This window comes from Pseudonaja textilis, chromosome 6 (assembly GCF_049901715.1).
Source record: "Pseudonaja textilis isolate UNSWEBS1 chromosome 6, rPseTex1.2, whole genome shotgun sequence".
Classification (NCBI taxonomy): domain Eukaryota; kingdom Metazoa; phylum Chordata; class Lepidosauria; order Squamata; family Elapidae; genus Pseudonaja; species Pseudonaja textilis.
This window is the reverse complement of record NC_141995.1, coordinates 24,691,511-24,715,645: the sequence shown is the minus strand read 5'-3', so window position 1 is coordinate 24,715,645 and position 24,135 is coordinate 24,691,511. Positions and strand designations below refer to the sequence as shown.

The window sequence follows — 24,135 nt, the reverse complement described above, 5'->3', positions numbered from 1 at the left end:
CTTTGCTGCTCAGCTTTTCTTTCAAAACATTCTTTCTATTTCTGTTTCTGCTGCATGCACAGCTTAATCCTTGGCTCAGCTAACATTTCTGGCAGGCACATGCAGGCATGACCAGAGTAGAAGAAAACCTGCAATAACAGGGTGTTTCTTTTCTTGTGGTCAGCTCAGATGCTTATACCTTGAACCATTTCTATCTAGCTCAACTTGGCAACTCACAAATGAGAGTGAAATGCTAGAATTTTAAAGTGATGGGGTAGATTGTGGGTCTGGTATATAGAAATCCCATGAATGAAGCATGTTCAAATTTATTTTTATTTTACCAATTTGTATAAGATCTGATGGTGATTAATTGGGAATCAGTGGCTCCAGGTAGGGAGGAATCAATTGTTGTGTTTAAGGCTTTATTCTCATCTGTATTAAAGATTCTAATCCAGCCAAATCATATATTTGACAAACCAGGACGGTATCAGGGAAGTGAAGTCTTATAACTTACAGCCAGAAAAGAAATAGCTTTCATTATTTAGCCTTTCACTCTCAGTGACAACTAATTACACATGTATACACATACATATGACCAGTGGTGGAATTCAATTTTTTTTACTACCGGTTCTGTAGGCGTGGCTTATTTGGTGGGCGTGGCTTGTGGTCATGTGACTGGATGGGTGTGGCTTAGTGGTCATGTGACTGGGTGAGCATGCTTGGTGGTCATGTGACTGGGTGGGCGTGGCCAACTCAATGTCACTCACATCAAGGGGTGCCTCACCTGGCCCCTCCCCTCCCAGCCATTCCTTGTCACCCAGCCTCAACTTATCTATCGTTCTGTAAAAATATTGTTCACCTTTTTTGACTTTATTATCTGCATACTATAGATGTACTTTCATGGACCACTGAAAGGAGGAAATGGCTCACATGCTTTACTCAAGAGTGCAACAGGCTTTTAAGGGGCTGCCACAAAGAAAGGGGGACAATGTATTTTCCAAAGAAGCAGAATGCAAACGAGAAGCAATGGATGGAAACTGAACAGAGAGAAGAAACCTAAAACTAAGGAGAAACTTCCTGACAGTGAAAACAATTAACCAGTGGAACTGCCTGTCTCCAGAAGTTCTGGGTGCTCCAACACTGGAAGTTTGTAAGAAAAGACTGGACAGCCATTTCTCTGAAATGGTATAGGGTTCACCCCAAGGTCCCTTCTAAGTATTATTCTGACACCTTTCCCAGGATTTCTACTCAGAGTTTGGCATCCTCAGTTTTCTTGCCGGAGCTGGGGGCTGGACTAGAAGACCTCCAAGGTCCCTTGCAACTCTTGTTAAATACATGTGTATTTTATGCTCTGGACTATTGACATTGAATGCATGTAAACCTTGAAAAATATATGGTAGCCCTGGGCAAAAGACAGGCAGAAAAATCACTCTAGGTGTAGGGACAGTGTAAAATATTAACACATGACAAATAATGGAACAATTAAAAATAGTAGCACAGAGTTTTATCTCTCTCTCTCTTCCTATTTTTTTCTTTCTTTCTCTACCTTCCTCTTTCTTTCTTTCTTTCTTTCTTTCTTTCTTTCTTTCTTTCTTTCTTTCCTTTCTTTCTTTCCATCCTTCCTTCCTTCCTCTCTCTCTCTCTCTCTCTCTCTCTCTCACACACACACACACACACACACACACAGAACATTTAACAGACAAGCATTTTGGAAGCAGCTCCTTTAAATTTCTCCAAGGCTTGAGTGGATTCCCCCACCCATTCTGTCAGACCGCATTCCTTCTCACTCCAGCACTTTAACTCACAAGTGGAAAACGATACTTGCAGCGTCCAACGGGGAATCCTTGGAGAAGTTTTTACAAGACCTGCTTCCAAAATGCATTTCTTTTACATTGCAAAAGTGCTCCAAGGCTCAATTCACTCCCACCCCCGCTGTCAGACCGCATTCTTTCTCACTCCAGACACTTTAACTCACAAGGGGAAAGAGATACTTGCAGTGTCCATGCCTTTCTTCATTTTCCTCAGGGAGAAAGAGGACATGGGGAACAGAAAGCTAGGAGAGTGATCACAAGTGAGCAACCGGGCGACCGGGTTGGGGGTGTGGCCAGCCAGGGATTGCCACTGGTTTGGTGACCCATGCCAAATAACCGCTACTGGTTCGCCCGATTAGGTGCGAACCGGTTGAATAGCACCTCTGCATATGACATACAAAGACAAAAAGAATGAGTAATAACAGCCTCTAAAATTCTACAATGATTTTTCGCAAATGAAAAAACAATTCCTTTTCATGATTCAGGTGTTAATGATGCTGTATTTACACCATAAATTTTGATGCTGATTCCCTTGCATTGTAACATAATCAAGTAACGCAAAATGCTTGTTAACTTAGCAAGTTGTACCTAGTATGAGAAAGAGAAATAGAAAACAGGCAATATTATGTCATTTATGAATATAGTTGTGACATGGCTTGGAAAACTGTAAAGTCTCAGTTATCACTTATTTTCCTCAGCTGAGAAACTTAAGAATGCAGGTAGCTGCTACCTCAATGTGGAGGAGATGAGAGAATTCACTCAAGTGTTTGTGAGAAAATCAAACTATTTTAATTAACATTCCTGCACCTTTCTGGAGCATCTAACATTCTATCTATTCCATGTCTACATTTCAAATTCCCCATCTGAATATACTTATTAATTTGGTAATTTTCAATATCCTTCAACTCTGAAACAGCTTTCTCCAACAGGGTATATTCCAGATGTATTGGGATTAAAACTCCAAAAGTGCTTATAATTCCATCAAATCAGGACTGTACTAGCTCAGGAAGTCTTAAGATACAACAATGCATGCAGAGGACATATTCAGTAGATACATATCTGTTGTCTGTCTTCAGATTCTAATTTGTGAGGCAAAAGTAGCTCTAGTACACTATGCTATACCAAAGCCATACAGCAGCTGCAGGCAAAGTTTTGGTGGCTGTGTGCCACAGTATTTTTGGGATGTGTATGGTCTTCAGAGGATGGGGGGGTAGACATATAAAGTGAGCTATGTAGTGTAATATCAAGTTTATGAAGTATTTTTTAACACCATAAAGTGATACATTTGTAAGAACTTATAGGTTATTAGGTGTGAGCTGAATAGAATGACAATTAGGTGGACCTGTGCTGGCTTAAAAATCATATTCAAGGAATGCTCATGGATGCCTTTTTTATCTAACTGAAATGAGGTGACCAGAGGAATGCCACAATATTAGGCCTTGAGGCCTGTTCTTTTCAAGATTTTTATTAATTTTATGATTGAGGAGGGGAAGGCAATGCTTATCAAATTTTTAGATGGCCCCAAATGGATTGCTACTACCTTAGAAGGAAGAAGTAACATTCAAAATAATCTTCATAAATTATGGAAAAAAACTGAAAATAATAGAATTAAAAACAAATTCTGCATATAAGACAAATGCAAAATTATGCATTTAGGAAACAGAAGGCAAGCGAAAGTATAAGAGGACTGCTTTTTAGTTTTTCAGCAATACTTGAAAAAAATAATCAATTACAAATGTGAGTCAGCAGTGTGACATAATTGTAAAAACTAAAAAAAAAGTTTGACTTTATAACTAATTACAGTGGAGATATGCTTTCATTCACTAAAGGTGTTCAAGCAGCTCTGCAAGGAATTACTTACTATGTCTGTGCAGATTACTGAAAATTTAATTTGAATTATTGCATTTAGCAATTGCTCAACTGCCAATAAGGATCCTTCTGACTCTATTGAGTAGATAATTCTATGTCTATACTACCTCTTAGTAGAAATTCACAGGATGACTTCATAAAACATTTAATTTAAAAAAAAAATGACCTATTCAGAATATTTACAGCACTCTTAACTTCAAAATTACCAGAATATAGTAACTGAATTTTATAATGACTATTCAAAATTATTCTAGGGTTAGAAATATTACTGTGTAAATGTTCCATTTACATCATGACCTTGCTTCATTCAGGTAGTTTCTCCATCTATTCTAGCTTGGGTTTGAGTATAAATAATTACTCTGTTTCTAATGCCCTTGTGCACCAAAATAAAACATTATGATTTCCTTCTCTTCTTCCCCTCCCCTCCCCCCAGGTTTGATTCTCATTTTGGAACCATTTCTGCTTTGTTCCAAACTTCCTGAACTGATTTCCTCAGCAGTCAGACAAAAGGGTACACATTCGTGCTGCTGCTTTGAAAGGGAGGTTAAAAAAGTTCAGGATCATCCTGTATTTTAGAACAAGAATAGATTGTAATGTGAATTTACTTTGGTCTATGTAGAGCCAATAATAGGCAAGGACCACAGATTAGATTTTCAGACGTTTCCAACCCCAAACAATTTTCTGCCTGAGATAAAGGTGGTGGTGTCATGGATGCCCTCGAAGTGGGCTCAGATGAGAAGGAAAAGCCTGCTTCAGAAACTTAGGAGAGAAGTGTGGCAGAGCAGCTGGAAGAAGCAGGGGACTCTGAACCAAGAGAGGATGGGCAAGAAGAATAGGAGACCAAGAACATTAGAAGGGTCAGAGGAGTGATCAGACAAGCGGCTGGCTGACAACGGGAAGGAAGAAACGCAACTGTAGCCAAGAGGCTTGGAAAGCCAGCCAGAAGCAGAAGGCAGAGAAGGGGTGCAGCTGCAACCCAATGAGCAGGAACTGTCTCCTCTGCCAAATCCTGGGGCACACAGGGCCGAGAGGAGAGGCGTAATGGAGGTCAGCAAGGCTACTTGCAAGGAGGCATCATCATCCCTCCTAATGAGTTGCACCAACCGGCAGCTATTTATCCCAGCAGCGCAGAGGGATGCTGAGAACAGTTCTTTAATTTCAGATCATACATTAGTTCATTGTGTACTTTGCCTTGGAACTTTGCCCCTGATTCTGTTTCAGGACTTTGGACTTTGCCTTGTGGACCTTGGAATTGGATTTTGGCTTGAGGACTTTTGGGTTTGGACCACGGACTTGTCTTTGCTGGGCTTGCTGGACAGATAGATGTAACAGGGGTGACACAATCCCTCAAATAAGCCAGTCCCATGCCTTGTAAGGCTTTAAAGATCAAAACCAGCATCTTGAATTAGACTCGTAAACAAATTGGTAACCAAAACAGCTCATGGAACAGGTATATAACCTAGGTTCTTTTAGAAACACATATAAGTACCCATACTGCTGCATTTTACACCTGCTGAAGGTTCCAGATACTCTGCAATGGCATTACTGTAAAGTTCTGTATATGGGAAAGTGACTAGGGACTAAATGACTGTAAGTAGAACTGTCTAGCCAGGGTTTGATATGTGTTATTCACCATCCAGATACTCACAGACTCCAGGGACTAGAATAAGAGGCACGCATCATTGTTTATTTTGCCAAGGACAGATATATATATAATTGGGGATCATCAGTGACAGAAACACAGGGAGTGAGGGAAGGAAGGATTTATAAGGCTCCTGACCAGCTTCCCAAAAGGAAACTCAAGGAAAATTGGCAAGAAGTTGAAAATCACTCTCACTTCTACTGCTTTTTTGCCCACCCATGATCCTTCTGTTTAGGTAAGGAAATGTCCGTGAAAAAAAATTACCTAATAGGGCATAGGTTGTGCTAATGTCATGAAATCTGGTAAAAACAATGGGCGGAGGGTGAGGCAGAGTAGAAATTATTCATGTGATCAAGACGGGACAACCCTCAGATACCTAGAGGAGCAGGTACAGGGTAGCACAGTGAAAATATCCCCACTTCACTGCCAATTAATATCCGTGGTCAGGGGCCAGATTACAAATTGATACAGTATATGTATAACCTTTTTATTAATTTTGTTATTAATGTATTAATTTTGTTAATCCTTGTTTGAATTTATTTTATGTTTTATTTATACAGTATTATATTTAATTATATGCTTTATTTTTTATCAATCCTTGTTTGGAACATTTGAAACATTTTCGGTGAGAAAGCAGATTATGGATACAGAGTTTTTTAAACTATTACATTTCCATTGCATTGTGAAACTGCAAGAAACATGAATCTGAACAAAAAAAAAGACTTAATATATTTGCAGTGACTATTCTATGACCTCCTCCTATAACCTATATGGATTTCCACAAAGTAGTTTATTCATACCAGTAATTTGAAAATTGAAATTGGAATCCATGCAAATTAGATTTCTTCCCTCATTTTCTAGTGACAAAGCTGTGGGTTATAATAGAATTTCTAGAATAATAGTTAATATTTAATTCCATGACAACTACCATTGTCTAGTGGTATGAGTTCAATGGAGCTGTAGAACTGGAAAGTAGCTTCCCAATTTGTACCATCATTTTAGTATAGAACTTTAATGCAAGAATTGGCAGGGGATGACTGGGAACAAAAAGGAGCTTGCAAACTGTCTAAATATTTAGGCGAAGAAAACTACTAATATCATTTCCATTTGAATTGAGGGATGCAATCCATCATTGTATATTATTTTAGATGTTCTTTATAAACAGAATGATCACATTTTGAATAGGTCCCTCCCTGCCTAGAAACAAGTCAAGAAATTACGCCTTTCTGTTCTTGAATGGACTAAGATAATCAGCAATGAGGGGGTTCCAGTCTTAAACTCTAGCAATTTTCTAAATTTGGAGAACATTTAAGGGGTCTGTAATGACTGCAAACCCCTGATATTTTAATGGTTCAACCCTAACCACAGTAATCCACCAAGAGAGCACAATCAAATATAACAGAATTTGAATTAATCAGTAATAAGAGAATTAAGTAGCCAGTTAAAGTTGCACATGAAGTCCATTCTGTTCTACATTTGTGAAGACTAAAAAACTCCATAACAAATTTCTATACAGGCAGTTCTTTTTGTCTGACATCTTAAATCTTTCCTTCCAAATAGAAGGATACTTTAAACCAAACAGCAAATTGAGTCATTCTCAGGTCAGCAATCCCTGGCTCAATGCAGAGTGCAAAACTGCCCATTTTTAACATCCAATGTGCACAAAAAGCCAAAAATAATTACTCATCCAAAATTACATCAGAGTTAATAAAAAATAAAAAGGGCTATAAAGCCCTATTTGAAAAAGAAATCATCATTCCAGAAGCTATTGAGGCATAATTCAGCAGAATGGGACAATTTGTCATGGCCAACTCACCATGGAAATCACTGGGGCCAACTTGTTGCGGGACAACTCAACAAACACAAATAAAGAAAAAGTCAATCCCAAAATACAAAAGTTACAATAATTTCAACAAAAATGTCACCAATAATAAAAGTATCTAAAGGAAACTATTAATACAGCATTGAATTGTCCCACAGTGAGTTATCCTGTTGCAAGTTGTCCCACGGCAAGTTGCCATGGTGAATTGGCCATGGCGGCTTGTCCTACATCCTAATTCAGAGTCTGCTATAAATTTTAAATACAGGTAGTCTGCAACTTACAACAGTTCCCTTAGTGACAGTTCAAAATGACTATTTTTACACTTACGACCATCGCGGCATGCCTAAGGTCATGTGATTTACATTCAAATGCTTGGCAAGTGATTCATGTTTATAACGGCTGCAGTGTCCCTGGGTCATGGGATCACCTTTTGTGACATTGTGACAATTTAAGTCAATGGGAAAGCCAGATTCACTTAACAACCATGTTACTCAGAAGGGTCTTCAAACTTGGCAAGTTTAATGCTTGTGGACTTCAACTCCCAGAATTCCTGAGCTAATATGATTGAGGAAGAATTCTGGGAGTTGGAAGTCCTCAAGTCTTAAAGCTGTCAAGTTTGAAGACCCCTGATGTTACTAATTTAAAAACTGCAGTGATTCACTTAATAAATGTGGCAAGAAAAGTTGTAAAATGGGGCAAAACTCACTAACAAATTTCTCACTTAGCAACATAAATTTTGGGCTCAATTGAAGTTGTGGTTGCCTATACATAGAGAAGCAGCACAACAGGATACTGCTGTTGAATAAAGAATAAAGCAAAGACTGAAACACTATACGTAGACTTCCAACTAGAAGTTATCTAATGGAGGAAACTTACCCAGTCAGAATGTAGCACATTAATTATTGCTTTATGTTCTTAATGCTAACTATGACAAATGTAACAAGTTAGGGTTTTGCAAACACACATACAATCCAAGCGTACATACATAACATAAATAAAATAGTCTTTCTGCACCCAAACCCATTTATTTCAGTAGGGCTTATGTCAATGCAGCCTGTTGAATCCATTGCTTTCCATCTCTCTTTGCACTCTGTAGCATAAATAGCTTTATTTTTGGTATTTAAACAGTTAAATGTTTATATCTTTTAAAAATAGTTTAGCTACATCAGAAATTATAAATGTTCAATATATCTACTATTATTTTTAATAATGCATCTGTCTTCCACCATCTGAGGAAATAAAGCTGTGTTTTTTTAAATTGGACATTGAAAAGGTTAGGCTGAGTCTTGGCAAGTGGCTCAAGGTCATCCAGGGAGCTTCATGGCTCAGCAGACATTCAAACCTGGTCGAAATCCAACATGGGAGGAAGGAGATTAGGTATCATTATATTGACTTTCTCTAGGGCTCATGTTATTTTGGGTTTCTATGATTGTCATGGAAAGATCTGTTACATTAAATTAAATGCCCTGGAACAAACTTTCTGCTCTAACTCTTTGCCAGGAATAAATCACACACACACACAACCCTCTACCTTGGCATCATCTTTGGTAGCTATAGGTTACTAACAAGGTAATTAAATCTATGTAAATAACAGGAAAAAGAGAATATACCATATAGCAATGCTAATTGTCAACAGATGTCAGTTGCAATATGATATGATACTGAATCAAACCAACATTTTATTGTTATATGCACAATATATTATTACATTTCTATTTTTAATAGGCTTCTCTCCCCCCCCCCCACCCCGAAGTTATCAGAATTAACTTATTGGTTGTCTGAGCTAAGAAAGAAAAAGGCTGAATAGAGGTATTGTATGAGTGTCACATTTATAGGAAAAGGAAGATAACACTATATATAGTATTTTTGAAAAACTACATAAAGCTGCCAAACAATTGCTATCCTTGATCTTAAATGTATTATGGCAAAATGTATCTTTTTCACCTTAACTTTTTGTTTCAATTTTGCCAAAGCTTTTTCTCAGCTATATCCTCTATAGTAAAATCATTACATAGGTCGTCCTCGAGTTATAAATGGAACGGAGCCTGCCCATTCCATTCGTGAGAGTGAATCTCATACCTTGAACGAGATCACTTCCTGCTTTCACCCATGCATTTGACAATCAAATGTGCAGCTTGTTAAGTGCACATGAAGTATCTCGGGGAGGGCAAGGCCATGGGGTGGTCTAATGATGGAACAGGCCACTGGTTTAGATCACCCAAGGCCTCCCCCTCACTTTCCCTTTTCTCGGGCCCCACAATTGCTTTCCCCCAATCCTGCCTCACTGGGTGACTTACCTTATGAAGATGTGTCTCCTCTCCAGCCTGTTTCTTTGCCTGCTTCCTCCTTTCTTATTAGCAAAAGGATTGATGAGGCCTGCAGCAATGAAAAAGGAGGCCCAGACACCCGCACACGACCCTCTGGACCTCCTTTTTCGTCACTGGAGGCCTCATCAAGCAGAACTCTGGTGAGAAGGGAGGCGTAGAAGGCCACATGTGTACCTCCGGGGCTCCTTCTCATTAGCAAAGCAGGCCTCAATTCACAGAATACAGAGGCCTAAAGTGTGATATCACATGAGATCAATAGCGCGAGACCTTGCACTACTGATTTTGCGGTACATTAGGCCTCTGTTCTCTACAAATGCACCAAAAGCCTAAAGCAGGCAAAGAAACCATGACAGAAAAGAGATCTTCACAACGTAAGTGAGTCTCCATAGGTGAAGTGCCTATGAAGACCCTGCCCTGGGGAGGGGGTGAAAGGTGGGGCGAATGTTGCAGGGGCCTCTGTGGTCATTCATAAGAGCAAACAACTGCCATGGTGCTGCAATATACATAATTTCCGGACTTGTTCATAAACGCTAGGGAACGCTCATCACGTAACTTCAAACATTCATTAAAGGAACATTTGTAACCTGGGGATTGTCTGTAACATTTAATTATTTTAATGTTTTATACTTTTTTTTCTTCTAGTAAATTATAGTAAGTTGAACTGATTCCAAAATCAACACCATTATTAAGTCCAATAAAAATGCACAAAATTGTTGGCAATTTCTAGATTTATGCATGGTAACTATTGAAAAAATAACAAAGCAGACATGAGGAAAAGATTATATAGTCATTTATTACTGCTATATGAATTCAAGCATCACTTTCACTTTTAAAACACTTTGCCTGATGAAGAAACCTACAGACCTCGAAAGTTTGCCCATTATTTTGTACATTTTCACTGATCCTAATTATGGCATTGTGGGATTTTGTATTCTGTCCTGCATTTCTCAGCATTTATCATTATTAGTGAAAACATCAGAAAGCCCAAGATTGTTTCCTCCTTAAGAAGCTCAAAGGTCACTTCACCTGCAAAAGGACTGTTCACTTCACACAGAATTCTATTTGATTAGTTTAGTAGTACATCCTCTTCTGAACAATCTTTGTCAAGAGAAGCAGAAAAGCCTTTTCACCTTCTTTAAGTAGACATAGGGGAACAACGTATTTTGTAATCTTCAAAGATTACAAACAATAAATGACCAGTTGAACATTCCCTTGCAGTTAGAACAGCAGTTGGTCAAAACCCTATTTTATTTTCCTTTTAACTTGTTTGAAATCTAGTTTCTTTCTTATGGCTTATTACTTTTTTGTGCTCCCAGGAAGCACATTTTTTTTAGAAAATCAAATGGACGTCTAAATACCAGGCAAGGTTCATTTGACAGGATATGAACAAAAAGATAGATTTAAGCCTTTGTGTAAAAATAAATGGACACATGAAAGAATTGGTGCTTCTCTGTAAAAATCATGGAACTTTTACAACTGGTAGCCGTTGCTGGAGTTAGGGCATAGTGCAATATTTAACTGTATTAACATTTTTCAAGAAATGGCAACTTAATCTTATATATATCTATTCAGAAGCAAATCTCTCTGTTGCACTGGATCTATTTCCAAATAAATGAATATAAGATTGAACACAGGATTTAAGGCAAGATGCTATTTTTGAAAATGAGGATAGTTACCCATAACTGATTCATATAAATAAGAGCACAAACTTCTTAAGAGTGATGATGGTAACTTTCTCCATTTTGATGACTTCCAGAAGTGGAGCACCAGGTTGCTGTATTTACATACTGAGATCCAGCTGCATGTTCACTACTATTAATACTTACTCAAAGCAGAATTGTTTGTTTGTGGAATCTATATGGCCTCTTTCTAAAGATAACATCAGCCAATTATACTCAAGGTTGAAATAATTTCAACTAATTCCAATCAACAGGTCATGCTTAAACATTGTACAAATCAACACAACAGGTATTTTATTAATAAATTTCAAATAAGTTGACAATATTAGTTTCAAATTTCTCGATCAGGATGGGAACACAAAGAAACTTACTGTAAGATATATGAAATGAACCAGTCTTAACTCAGAGGGAAATCCAGACAAAGTAGCTGCAATATTAATGACCCTGTAGATTTTTCTATCCCTCCTTTAATTGTGCCAGATACTCTTGGAATATTAGTTTCTTTTGCATGAGGGAATGGGGAAAAAGTTTTGTCTGGTTCATTAATTAATCTCTAGATGCCTTTTTCCATCCCATGTTCATAATTAGATTAGGAGGAATTCAAAGTGCAACTAGAACTATTTTCAATAAATATACTTTTTATTATCTGATATATAATGTTGACTGAATTAGTTTATAACATTTTAAACTGCTGCCAGTTTCTGAGTGGCAGATTCCTTGGCACTTCATGGTTAAACATTTCATAAAAGGACAATTCCTTATGGAAAAACATCTGTCTCAAATTATAGAAATGCACTGATACAGCCAGTATTCTGTTGAAAGATTCTTTGAGCAACAGAATGGGGACATTTCCCGCCCCCCCCTGCACCAATCTGTCTGTGTTCTGATGTCAAGAAATTGCCTGAAATGGGTGTGATCGTGCTGCTTCTGCAGCAAAACTCCATTGTACTAAACAATGTCAAAATTCTCTATACAGTGGTATACCTTGATACTCAACAATTTTGGAACTGTTCAAATATGGTACTCAATGCATTTTGATGCCAAAAAAGTTGTCCTGGCATTCATCATTTCCTTGGTACTCAATGCATAAACTAGAATCTGTCGGTGTTAGCTGCCTGGTTCCTTAGGGGGAAAAAATATTCAGTACTCATCATTTTTAGTATTCATCCTGAAACCAAGTAAAAATGAGTACTAAGATACCACTGTACTTCTCATAAGATTGTATGTCTAGATCTTAAGAGACTTTCTGAAATAACATGGTGGCTAAATTCTAAGACAAAAATCCAAAAGGGGTGTGACATGCCACTGCCTGACATGCCTCTTCTTGGGGGAGTCGAAGGGAAAATCCAGGCTGGGCTGTTTCAAGCCTCACAGCTCTACAGACCAAGTTGGACACTCCCCCCCAGTAACAGTCCCCAGTTCTGACCGAAGTCAAAGCAAATTCTGCTGTCCCTGGTCTTCTGAAATATAGTCCTTTCGATGAAAAATCCTCTCCTGACTCTGACCAGACAGACTTCAGGGTGGGACTGGATTCTCCCTTCGACTCCCCGAGAAGAGGCATGTCAGGACCAACGTCCCTTCTCCACTGAGCCGAAGGGAGAATCCAGGCTGGGACATACCAAAGCTGGCTGATGGCTGTCCTACAGGCGGAAAAAGGTCTGAAGTCCCCGCCTCTACATGTACACCCTGCAGGACTCGCTTGCCAAAGGCCACTTCTGTCGAGGCAAAAGAGTCAATCCGGTAATGTCTGATGAACGATGAACGAAGTTCTGGCTGCACCACAATAAATCCCAGTAGACCTAGGCATCTTGCAGCTGCCATGGTACTCTAGTGACTGGCAAAGTGGGTCTGGATCTAATCCAGGTGACTACCCCCCCCCCCCAAAACAGGACAATCCTAGAGAAAAACTGCAGGATTGTCCTGAAAAGAAACAGCCGCCTATGCAAAAGCCACCTATCCAAAAAGCACCTTGCGGCTGCCACAATCAAAAGCAAACGGCACTGGAGAGACACCGAAATAAAGTCACTGACTCCAGCCCCAGCTCGGCCACGTGGGCTCTCAGGGGCACTCTCCAACCACAATCCGACCAAGCAACCAACAAAACAACCAGTCTACCAGCAAATCAAGCAAAAAATTTTTTTAAAAAAGTGCGAAGAGAAAAGGGCGTGAAAATTAAAAAATGGCTGAATCAGCAAGCCAGCTAGTTGTCAAACCTGCTCTAATTCCTAACGAAAAAACCACAATCCAAGGAGTAGAATATTCAACAAAAATTTCCAATAATTCAGAGCCCTTTTAAGGGTGGTTTGAACATGCTGAGACCAAGTGAAGAACTGGGGACCATTACCAGGGAGGCATGTCCTCAGATTTCAACTCGGTCTGCAGATCTACGAGACTTGAGACAGCCCAGCCTAGATTCTCCCTTCAGCTCAGTGAAGAACCTCCGACTCTCACTTCCAGATATAAAATTCACTGTACAATCTTATTATCCATCATTTGCAATATTTATGATAAAAATACTAACTAGCTGCAGTGTATTTATTATGCTGACCAAGATTTTAATTGAAAACACTGTCGATCTCTGGCTTTCCACATTTGGTTGGATTACATAAATATAGCATTCAGAAGCCTCAACAATTTTACAACTCTAGATAGATAGATAGATAGATAGATAGATAGATAGATAGATAGATAGATAGATAGATAGATAGACAGACAGACAGACAGACAGACAGATAGAGATAGTTAGTTAGTTAGTTAGTTAGGTAGTTAGTTAGTTCTGGTTTATTTAACAGAAAATATTTTTAATGTTTTACTGAAACGTTTTCCCCTATCAGAAAGGACTAACATCAAACCCATGCTTTATGTGAAACATAGCTGAGAATGAACGGTATTATTGCATGCTCAGTAATTAATGCATGTATTCATTGTACACAGGGAAAAACATCATGCTATAATTTATGTACTTGCATCAGAGACATACACATGACATCATTGTGTGCTTATTGTTATTTTGTATTATTGTTTCTCACCGATGGTGCCTTATTAACTCCTAATTAATTGTGGGTAAAATGTAAAAATAAAGACACTTATTACGGGTTAGATCGCTTGTGCCTTTCTTCTTGCAAACTTTCAAAGAGCATGAATAGGCTTTGAAGGAAAGAATAAAATATTTGATCATATAGTATCAAAAGAAAATTTACTATACTGTGAATTTTTATAAACTTATTCAGAACTGGCATTTTTAAATTTTTTAAAAAACAATTGCACAACACAGAACAAAGAATAAAATATAGATATTAAGGAATGCTGAGTTTAATCAAAATTGTAAATTAAAAATGTAATTAAAATTATAAATTAATACCGACCTTTTTCTATTAGTTGTATGAACGTCAAAATGAATAAATAAGCAAATAAATTACAGAGATTGGAAGATTTTAAAAACATTTAATTTATTTATTTATTAAATTTGTTTGCCGCCTCTCTTGCTGCAGAGCAATGTAAAATAAAGTCTTGCAGATTTTCTATTATGCTCTCTTTGTGCAGCACAATGGCTCAGCGATTAAGAAGTGTGGCTTATCAGTAACAGCCTGAGTTTGATCTGAGCATCATGTGAGAGAATGGCATTTGTCTTTGCCTGGCTCCTGACCACCTAGCAGTTTAAAAGCATGTAAATGCGAGTAGGTAAATAGGTATCACTTCAGTGGGATAGAAACAGCACTCCATTACATCATACTGGCCACATGACCACAAAAATGTCTTGAGACAGCAATTGCTCACGGCCCTGAAATGGAGATACACACACACACACACACACACACACACACACACACAGATAGTCGGCAATGACTAGCAGAGTGAATTCTGCAAGAAATCCTTCCCATTTCCTTCTACTTGTGTTGTGTATTTAATAAAAAAAGTGTGGCAACAATCCATCCGAGTATGGAGGATGAGATTTATCTAGTCCAATCTTTTTAGAGAGCAAAGCATAATGTTTACAAATTAGGGTCATCCATTTTTATAAGTCTTTTACCCAAGATTCAAACCAAGTATATTTTTCTTGCATAAATACAAATAAAAATACCTTTCGTATGTTGCTGTGCTTTATTTTTAACAAAAATATTGCAATTAAATACTACTATAGAAACATTGGTATACTTCCTATATTTTCTTTTCCAGGCTAATATATATTTGCAGCTGAAATAATTTACAACAATTATTTTCAACTATTCTTAAAGCTGGTATTCATGACATCTACTTTTCAAGCAGTACAATCTTGTATAATTTATTTGTAATACATAAAAGAAAAACTTTTCACTTCTTTTGACTGTTTTATATATGGAATACAATTTCAAACAGGTCCTATGTAATGGAAAATCTTGCTTTTAATTACTGCCTCATGAGTGCCAATAGAAAACCCCCTGACTATTTATCTAATTGAAAGAAATGAAGCTTTTATGAGACACACAAACCTTATTGGGTTTAGCTCTCTTTTTTTTGACAATCCTGCTCAAATTTGAATTTACATTGGTCTAAAATGTTATCCTGCAAATGTGCTTTCATAGATGTTTTCTTTGTTTGCATTAGCATCATTGTGTAAGACTGACTTGCATTTATTTTCTTAATTTGAAAAACATATATGCATGTCCATATCATTTGTTTAAGAATTAAAATAAATGTATACATAATCCAGTTACCGTATGGATTAGAACTATTACTATTAATTAATAACAATAAAAAAATATAAGAACAGTAACAGTAGTAATAGAAAGACAGTGTTTGGTATCTTGAAATCTTTCCGCACTTACAGGTAGTCTTCGATTTACGATCACAACTGAGCCATAATTTTCTTGCCACCATTGTTAAGTGAATCACTGCAGTTTTTAAATTAATAACATGATTGTTAATGTGGCTTCCCCATTGACTTTGCTTGTCAAAAGATTGCAAATGATCAAATAATCCTGGAACACAGCAACCTTTATAAATTGTCAAGCACCGGAATTCTGATCATGTGAGCACGGGGATGCTGCAACAGTCGTAAGTGTGAAAAACTGTCATAAGTCACTTTTTTCAGTAATGTTGTAACTTCGAACAGTCAATAAATGAACTATTGTGAGTAGAGAACTACCTGTACTACGTTCAGTGGATAGAAGTCAACAGAAAGTTACAGGAACTGGGCTTGGCTAGTCTAGGGAAGAGAAGGACCAGGGGAGACATGATAGCAGTCTTCCAATATTTGAGGGGCTGCCATAGGGAGGAAGGGGGTCAAGCTATTTTCTAAAGTGCCTGTAGGCCAGACAAGGAATAATGGATGAAAACTGAACAAGGAGAGATTCAACCTGGAAATAAGGAGAAACTTTCTGATAGTGAGAACAATCAACCAATGGAACAGCTTGCCCTCGGAAGTTGTGGGAGAGTCATCACTTGAGACTAATATTATACTAATAACTAGAGCATACAAAACATTTACTAGACCAATACTCGAATACAGCTCATCAGTCTGGAACCCACATTACGTATCTGATATTAACACAATTGAGAAAGTCCAGAAATATTTCACAAAAAGAGTTCTCCACTCCTCTGCTCGCTGTAGAATACTTTATGCCACCAGACTTGAAATTCTAGACCTAGAAAACTTTGAATTATGCAGTCTTCGGTCTAATCTAAGTATGGTATATAAAATCATACATTGCAATGTCCTACCTGTCAATGAATACTTCAGCTTCAACCATAACAACACAAGAGCAAACGATACAAACTCAAGGTTAACCGCACCAAACTTGATTGCAGGAAATACAACTTCAGCAACAGAGTGGTCAATGTCTGGAATACTCTACCTGACTCTGTGGTTTCTTCCCCAAACCCCAAAAACTTTAACCTTAGACTGTCTACTATTGACCTCACCCCTTTCCTAAGAGGTCTGTAGGGGGCGTGCATAAGCACACCAGCTTGCCTACCGTCCTTGTCCTATTGTTTCTTTTATATTTTTTTTATTTTTCTTATATGTATCCACGTATTCATAACTATGTTTTTACTTATACCTATTATCTTGTAAGCAGTTGACAAAAATAAATAAATAAATAATAAAAATAAATAGACAGGACTGCCATTTGTCAGAAATGGTGTAAGGTCTCCTGCTTGGGCGGGTGGTTGGACTAGAAGACCTATAAGGTCCCTTCCAACTGTGATTATCTGTTATTTAATTTTACAAACTTTGAATTGTGGTTCTTGGTAGTTTCAGAGTTGTGTAAACTGTCTGCAAAATACTGTTTTAAAAATACTATGAAAAAATTGCATAAGAAATGTTTGATCTTCCCACTCGGCATTTCCAGTATTTTTATATCCTATCTATCTTTAACCTTAACTTTGTCTGTATTTGCATTTGCATGCAGCTGCTGTATTAGGTTTTTATTTTCCTATAGTAATAATCATAATATCTTTCAAGAAATAATCACAAATATGGGGTATTTATTTAAGAAAGAATGCTGCATTTGTCTCTTTGTCTGGCCATGAACTCAATGCATAATAATATAATCACATAAATAATTCAACAAGTAAATATTTTTTTAAAAATCACACAATCAAAAATGCTTGAAAATGTGACATTCACCTAACCTTCCTTGTGAGACTATTAGAATCTGGGATACTCCTGACCAATCAACCTAGAAATAGCAAACCCAACTATTGAAGTTCATGATAGTAGTTCAATTGGAAAAAGATGAAAAGAGATGAGAAAGGAAACACTTCCTGGAAAACAGAAAACATCTGGACTTACAGCTTCTGAGATTTTAAAAGCATTTAAATAATCAAATGAAATCCAGAAGCTTGGCACAGACTAATTATCTAAAAAAAAAACCTAAAGAAAACTGAACTCACAACAATTTTTAGTACAAGTTCAGTACTATATAATCTTTTAAAGCAGAACATTTCTCCTTCCAAGGTACTCACAAAGGAAGTACCCCAAATCATTAGTACAGTCATGTTCTACAGTAACATTTTAATACAAAATACTAGTCTAATTTTTGGTACTTCCTTTGTAGGTATGGTAGGTGGATGTAGAGATGGAATAGATGAATCTTCATATCAGTCTTGACTATTGGCTACTAACATGGTCAAGTCTGTGTAGTTTTTCTGCAACATTTCCAGAAATGGTCTGCTACTGTCTTCGTCATAGATTGAGAGGGAGTGACAAGCAGAGTCACCTAGTTGGCTGTAGCAAAGATCTGCATGGCTTTGCACTGGAGCTGCGGTGTCAAACTCCAGCATCACGTTGTCATCATGTGATGTATCGTGATTTTTTCCCTGTTAAAATGGGATGGGGTGGGGTGTGGCCAGGGCATGATGTATCCAGCCTGTGGGCCACATGTTTGACACCCCTACATTAGAGAAACACTTAGTGATTTAGCTCAGAGACACCCTGAAAAGAAGCTACATCCTGAAAATTAACATCTACTTACATTATCTCTACTTCAGGGATGTCAAACTTGCGGCATCACATTGTCCTCATATGACATATTGCAACTTTCCCCCCTTCACTAAACTGGGGGTGGGTGTGGCCAGTGTGTGACGCATCCTGCCCAGGGGCCATGAGTTTGACACCCCTGCTCTATTTCTTATTAACATAAGAGGATGGTGAACAAGCAGATACCTTAGCCAATTGCTTAACAAGGTTAAATCCTTGCAGGAGTGGGTTGAATGAAGATGTAAAAACCAAGCGTATAAGCAACAGCAACATGTGCATTTTTCATGCTTTTTGTCTTTCTTGGTTTCCATAGGACACAGAAACATGCTGTCACACTGCTCCTTCCATCTCTTTTTGCACAGTGGGATCAATCATGGCTAGGCATTCTGCAAAATCCTCTATGTCTGGCTGTCTTGCTTCTTTTAACAGATTAACGGATAATCAGAGTTGGAAGGGACCTTATAGGTCATCTAGTCCAACCCTCCCACCCAAGCGGGAGACCGTACACCATTTCTGACAAATTGCAGTCCAATCTCTTCTTGAAAGTCTCAAGTGATGGCGCTCCCACAACTTCCGAGGGCAAGCTGTTCCATTGGTTGATTGTTCTCACTGTCAGAAAGTTTCTCCTTATTTCCAGGTTAAATCTCTCCTTGTTCAGTTTCCATCCATTATTCCTTGTCTGGCCTACAGGCATTTAGAAAATAGCTTGACCCCTTCCTCCCTGTGGCAGCCCCTCAAATATTGGAAGACCGCTATCATGTCTCCCCTGGTCCTTCTCTTTACTGGACTAGCCAAGCCCAGTTCCTGCAACCGTTTGTTGTATGTTTTAGCCTCCAGTCCCTGAATCATCCTGGTTGCTCTTCTCTGTACTTTTTCTAGAGTCTCAACAACTTTTTTATAATGTGGTGAACAAAACTGGATGCAGTACTCTAGGTGTGGTCTTACTAAGGCTTTATAGAGTGGTATTAGTACTTCCCTTGATCTTGATTGTATCGCTCTGTTAATACAACTTAGGATTGCATTAGTTTTGGCTGCTGCTGCACACTGTTGCCTCATATTTAGCTGGTTGTACACTGACTCCAAGATCCCTCTCACAGTTACTGCTATTGAGCCTGGTTTCACCCAGTCTATATGTGTACTTTTGGTTTTTCTTGCCTAAGTGTAGGACTTTACTTTTCTCTACATTGAATTTCATTTTGTTAGATATGGCCCAGTGTTCTAGTCTGTCAAGATCCATCTGGATCTTGAGCCTATCTTCTTGGGTGTTAGCTATTCCTGCCAGCTTAGTATCATCTGCAAATTTGGTAAATTCCCCTTCTATTCCCTCATCTAAGTCGTTAATGAAGATATTGAAGAGTACTGGGCCGAAGACGTTCCTTGTGGCACCCCACTGCTTACTTCCTCCATGTAGACTTAGACCCATTAAGGACTACTCATTGAGTACGGTTTGCAAGTCAGTTGCGAGTCCATCTAGAGGTGATGCTATCTATTCCACTTTTTTCTAGCTTACTAAGAAGTAGGTTGTGGTCTACTTTGTCGAATACCTTGCTGAAATCTAAATATATTATGTCCACAGTATTTTGCTGGTCTACTAAATTAATCACTATGTTGAAGAATGAAGTAAGATTGGTTTGGCATGATCTGTTTTTAACAAACTGTGCTGACTGCTAGTTATTACGTTACTTGTTTCTAGATGTTGGCAGATCTGTTTTTTATTATCTTTTCCAGTATCTTCCCGGGTATTGACGTTAGGCTGATTGGTCTATAGTTTCCTGGGTCTGTTTTTTTTTCTCTTTTTTGAAGATGGGAACCACATCAACTCTTTTCCAGTCCTCTGGTAGTTCCCCAGTGTCCAGGATTTTTGAAAGATATGGTGCAGTGGTTCTGAGATGACCTCTGCCAGATCCTTTAAAACACTGGGATGTAATCCATCAGGCCCCGGTGATTTGTTTTTGTCAAGATCAGACAGGTGTTCTCTTACAAATTTTTTGCTTATTTTAACTTTTATTTCTGGTCTATCTTTTAAAGTTATGTTTTTGGTGGGTTGAGCTATAGTTTCTTTTTGCGTGAAGACCGATGCAAAGAATGAGTTAAGCAGTTCTGCTTTCTCTCTGTTGCCTGTTACTTCCTTGCCATCTTCTCTCTTTAGTGGACTGACTGTTTCCTTCATGTTTTTCTTGTTATTTATATGTTGGAAGAAACTTTTTTTAAATTATATTTGACTTTTATTGCAAGTCTTTGTTCGTTCTGAGCCTTTGCTATCCTGACTTCGTCTTTGCAGATTCTGGCTATCTGCTGATATTCTGCCTTAGTTGTATGTCCTTTTTTTTCATTTTTTGTACTTGTCCTTTTTTTCTTTCAATTTTCCAGAGAGATCTTTGTGCAGCCATGCTTGTTCCATCTTGGGTTTCTTGTTTTTCTTTCTCAGTGGTATTGTGCTGGTCTGGGCTTCTATGATCATACTTTTTAGAGTTTCTCAAGATTCTTGAATTGTTTTCCCCTTTAAGATTTTCATCCATGGAATCTTTCCCAAGTTCTCTCTGAGTTTATTGAAATCAGTTCTTTTAAAGTCCAAGACTCTGGTGTCACTATGTTCTGTTGCTTGTGTTTGTGTTATGTTGAATTCTAGAATGACATGGTCACTCTCACCCAAGGTTCTTGCAGTTTCAACTCCCTCTATCACTTCTTCTTTGTTTGTAAGAAGTAAGTCCAGTATGGCTGTCCCTCTAGTTTCACTCTCTACCTTTTGGACAACAAAGTTGTCAGCTAGGTTGGTTAGGAACTTATTTGATTTCTCACTTGGTGCAGAATTAGTTTTCCAATTGATACCAGGATAATTGAAGTCTCCCATTACTATTGTTGTGTGTTTCCTGCATATGTTTGTTAGTTGGCTGGAAAAAGGACATCTATATTTTCTGCTTGATTGGGTGGCCTATAATATACACCTATGGCCATGTCATTCTTTTTTCCTTTTATATTGACCCATATGCATTCTAGGAGGTTTTCATCTTTGGTTTTATGCATTACTGTAGCAATATAGTGGTCCTTTACATACAGTGCAACTCCACCTCCTCTTTTATGGGGTCTGTGTTTTTTTTTTTTTGAATAGTTTGTATCCTTCTACCAGTATGTTCCAGTCATGGGTTTCATCCCACCAAGTTTCTGTTATTCCAACTATATCATATTTACCTTCATGTATTCGTAGTTCAAGTTCACCCTGTTTGTTCCCCAGACTTTGTGCATTTGTATATAGGCACTTGAGATCTTTATGTCTGACATTGTGTTTACTGTCTACATAACTTGTGTTGTGCCTGCCTGCCCCTACTTTCTTGCCACCTGTTTGATTAGTGCACATGGTATGGCACTCACTATTAAATGCTTGATTTTGATGGCATCAAGGTTGATAATCTTACCTGCACAAACATCTATTCTGCATGCACTGGTATCCTTATTAGTTTTAGGTTGCTGGGGACAGAAATGTTCTGAATCCATTAATTCTCTGTCCCCGCTGTTCAGTGTAAATGATTATCCAGGAAATCTGTGAATTTAATGCCAAGTAACTCAGTCTCTTTCTTTGATGGATGCAAACCATCTCTTTTGTACAGTTTTTCATTGGACCAGCTGCAGACATCATGACTAATAAAACCAAGGCCTTCCCTTTTACACCACTCCTTTAGCCACACATTAAACTCTGCTACACACTGCCCTTTCCCTTTTTGTTCCTTGTATACTGGTAGAACCTCTGAAAAGATAAGCCTACAGCCCATATTACTAAGTTCATACCCCAAGCTCTGGAAGTCTTTCTGAACAGAAAGTACATCCTTCTGGGATAGATTATTTGTACCAAGATGTATAATAGTATCAACACCACAGTCCTTGCTGGCATTCTTGACTATTTTAAGAATACGCTTCTTGTCTCTGCTAGCAGTAGCACCTGGTAGACACCTGACCTCTTTCAAAACCTCAGTATCCTTTCCTAAATTTACATCCCTTACAATTGAGTCCCCAACCAGAAGGTGGCTTCTCTTTTTGGATGTCTTGCTCTTCTTGTGTGACTAGTGTGTAATCCCTGATTCACACTTTCTCCTTTCCAAAGTAAGTTCTTTTTCTAGGACCATGAACCCCGGCTTACTTGAGTTATCATTATCACAACTACCTGACCTGTCACTCTAGTCCATACTGCCCTTTTCCTATAGGATCTTTGTGGTAGTGGGCGCTGGTAGCACAGCAGCTCAATAGATGACTGGATTGGGAACCTAATTTCTGCTTGGAGAGCACAGATTAGAGATTCTAGATAGATAATCTGTCCATGTAGACTGGTAATTTTTTTACAAACAGGACAGTATCCAAGTTTGAAAAGAGTACTGCGAAAGACAGCGGTAAAACAAGTATTACACTGAACTAAGCCGGTAATTTTGAAATAAAATAAAATCACAATCTCAAGCGCACTTACCCTAAATATCTTATTGGTATTCTTGGTTTATAGTTATGTGATTCACGTGCCGTTAAGTGCACGGGCCGCTATCTTTCTCCTTTCTACTCACCCTCTGCTTCCTTTACAAACAGCCACCAGCTCCTCACACAACCTCTGGGAATTTGAAATGCAATGGAAGCAATTCAAACTGCTTCTCTCTTTTCTACTCACCCTCTGCTTCCTTCACAAGCAGCCTTTTAAAAAGTCTGGTGGCTGCTTACTCAGATTACCACTTCTCCCACCCAGCTGATTACCACCTCTTCCACATAGCCAAGATGATGGCTATGTTTTTGGCACAAAGCTCTGTGGATCACAGCTGACTCATGCTCTGGCCAATTCTGTATAAAGGGTATTGGTGGGGAAGGATTAGGGACTGCTTCCTGAGACAGGTATATATAGCAACCAATTCTCTTCAATCAGCATCTTGAATATTATCATCTAAGAGACAGCTTTGTCCCCTATCTCCCTCTATATCCAGTGCATTTTAGAATGAAAATGAATATGTAGTCATGTGACTACAGAACTTATTATTATCCCTCGAATTAAATTTCTGTTCAACAATCATTTGGGACCCTTGACCAGTTCTTAAGTTGTGGGTGATCAAAATAAACTATATCACTTAGAAGCCAAACAAGACTTTTTATTACTTTATAACTCAATGCACAAGAATTAGTAAAACTTCCTTGCCAAAAACAAGCACTTAATATTCATGACTTCAAAATGTGTGCTTCTATATTTGTATTCTGAACATTATGCACAAACACATGTGCTTTCCTCAATGAAAAACAAATTCTATGCCACTAGGTATGGTGTAGGAAATGTTATCAAAATCTCAATTTCTTATAATTACATGCTGAATATTTTATATAGTGTGCAACCTAAATTTCTGTAAAGCCTAGGAGGCATATAGCACTATTTGCACAAGAGTAGTTTATCTACCTGAGTGAGCTGTTTGCAAATATCATAGCATAATTACATAGAATACACAGTGCTCTTAAAGAGCAGACAAATAAACAGGGCAGCATTGGGGAACTTTATTCAAATGCATGTGGACCCTGAGCTATTATTAAGCA

General features: G+C 38.1%; 1 protein-coding gene across 6 annotated transcripts in view; it reads right to left on the bottom strand.

Annotated features, from left to right (window-relative positions):
- ZNF827 (zinc finger protein 827) overlaps window positions 1–24,135 on the bottom strand; it is a 147,638-nt gene that overhangs the window by 46,977 nt on the left and 76,526 nt on the right. The gene's annotated exons all lie outside the window — the stretch shown is intronic.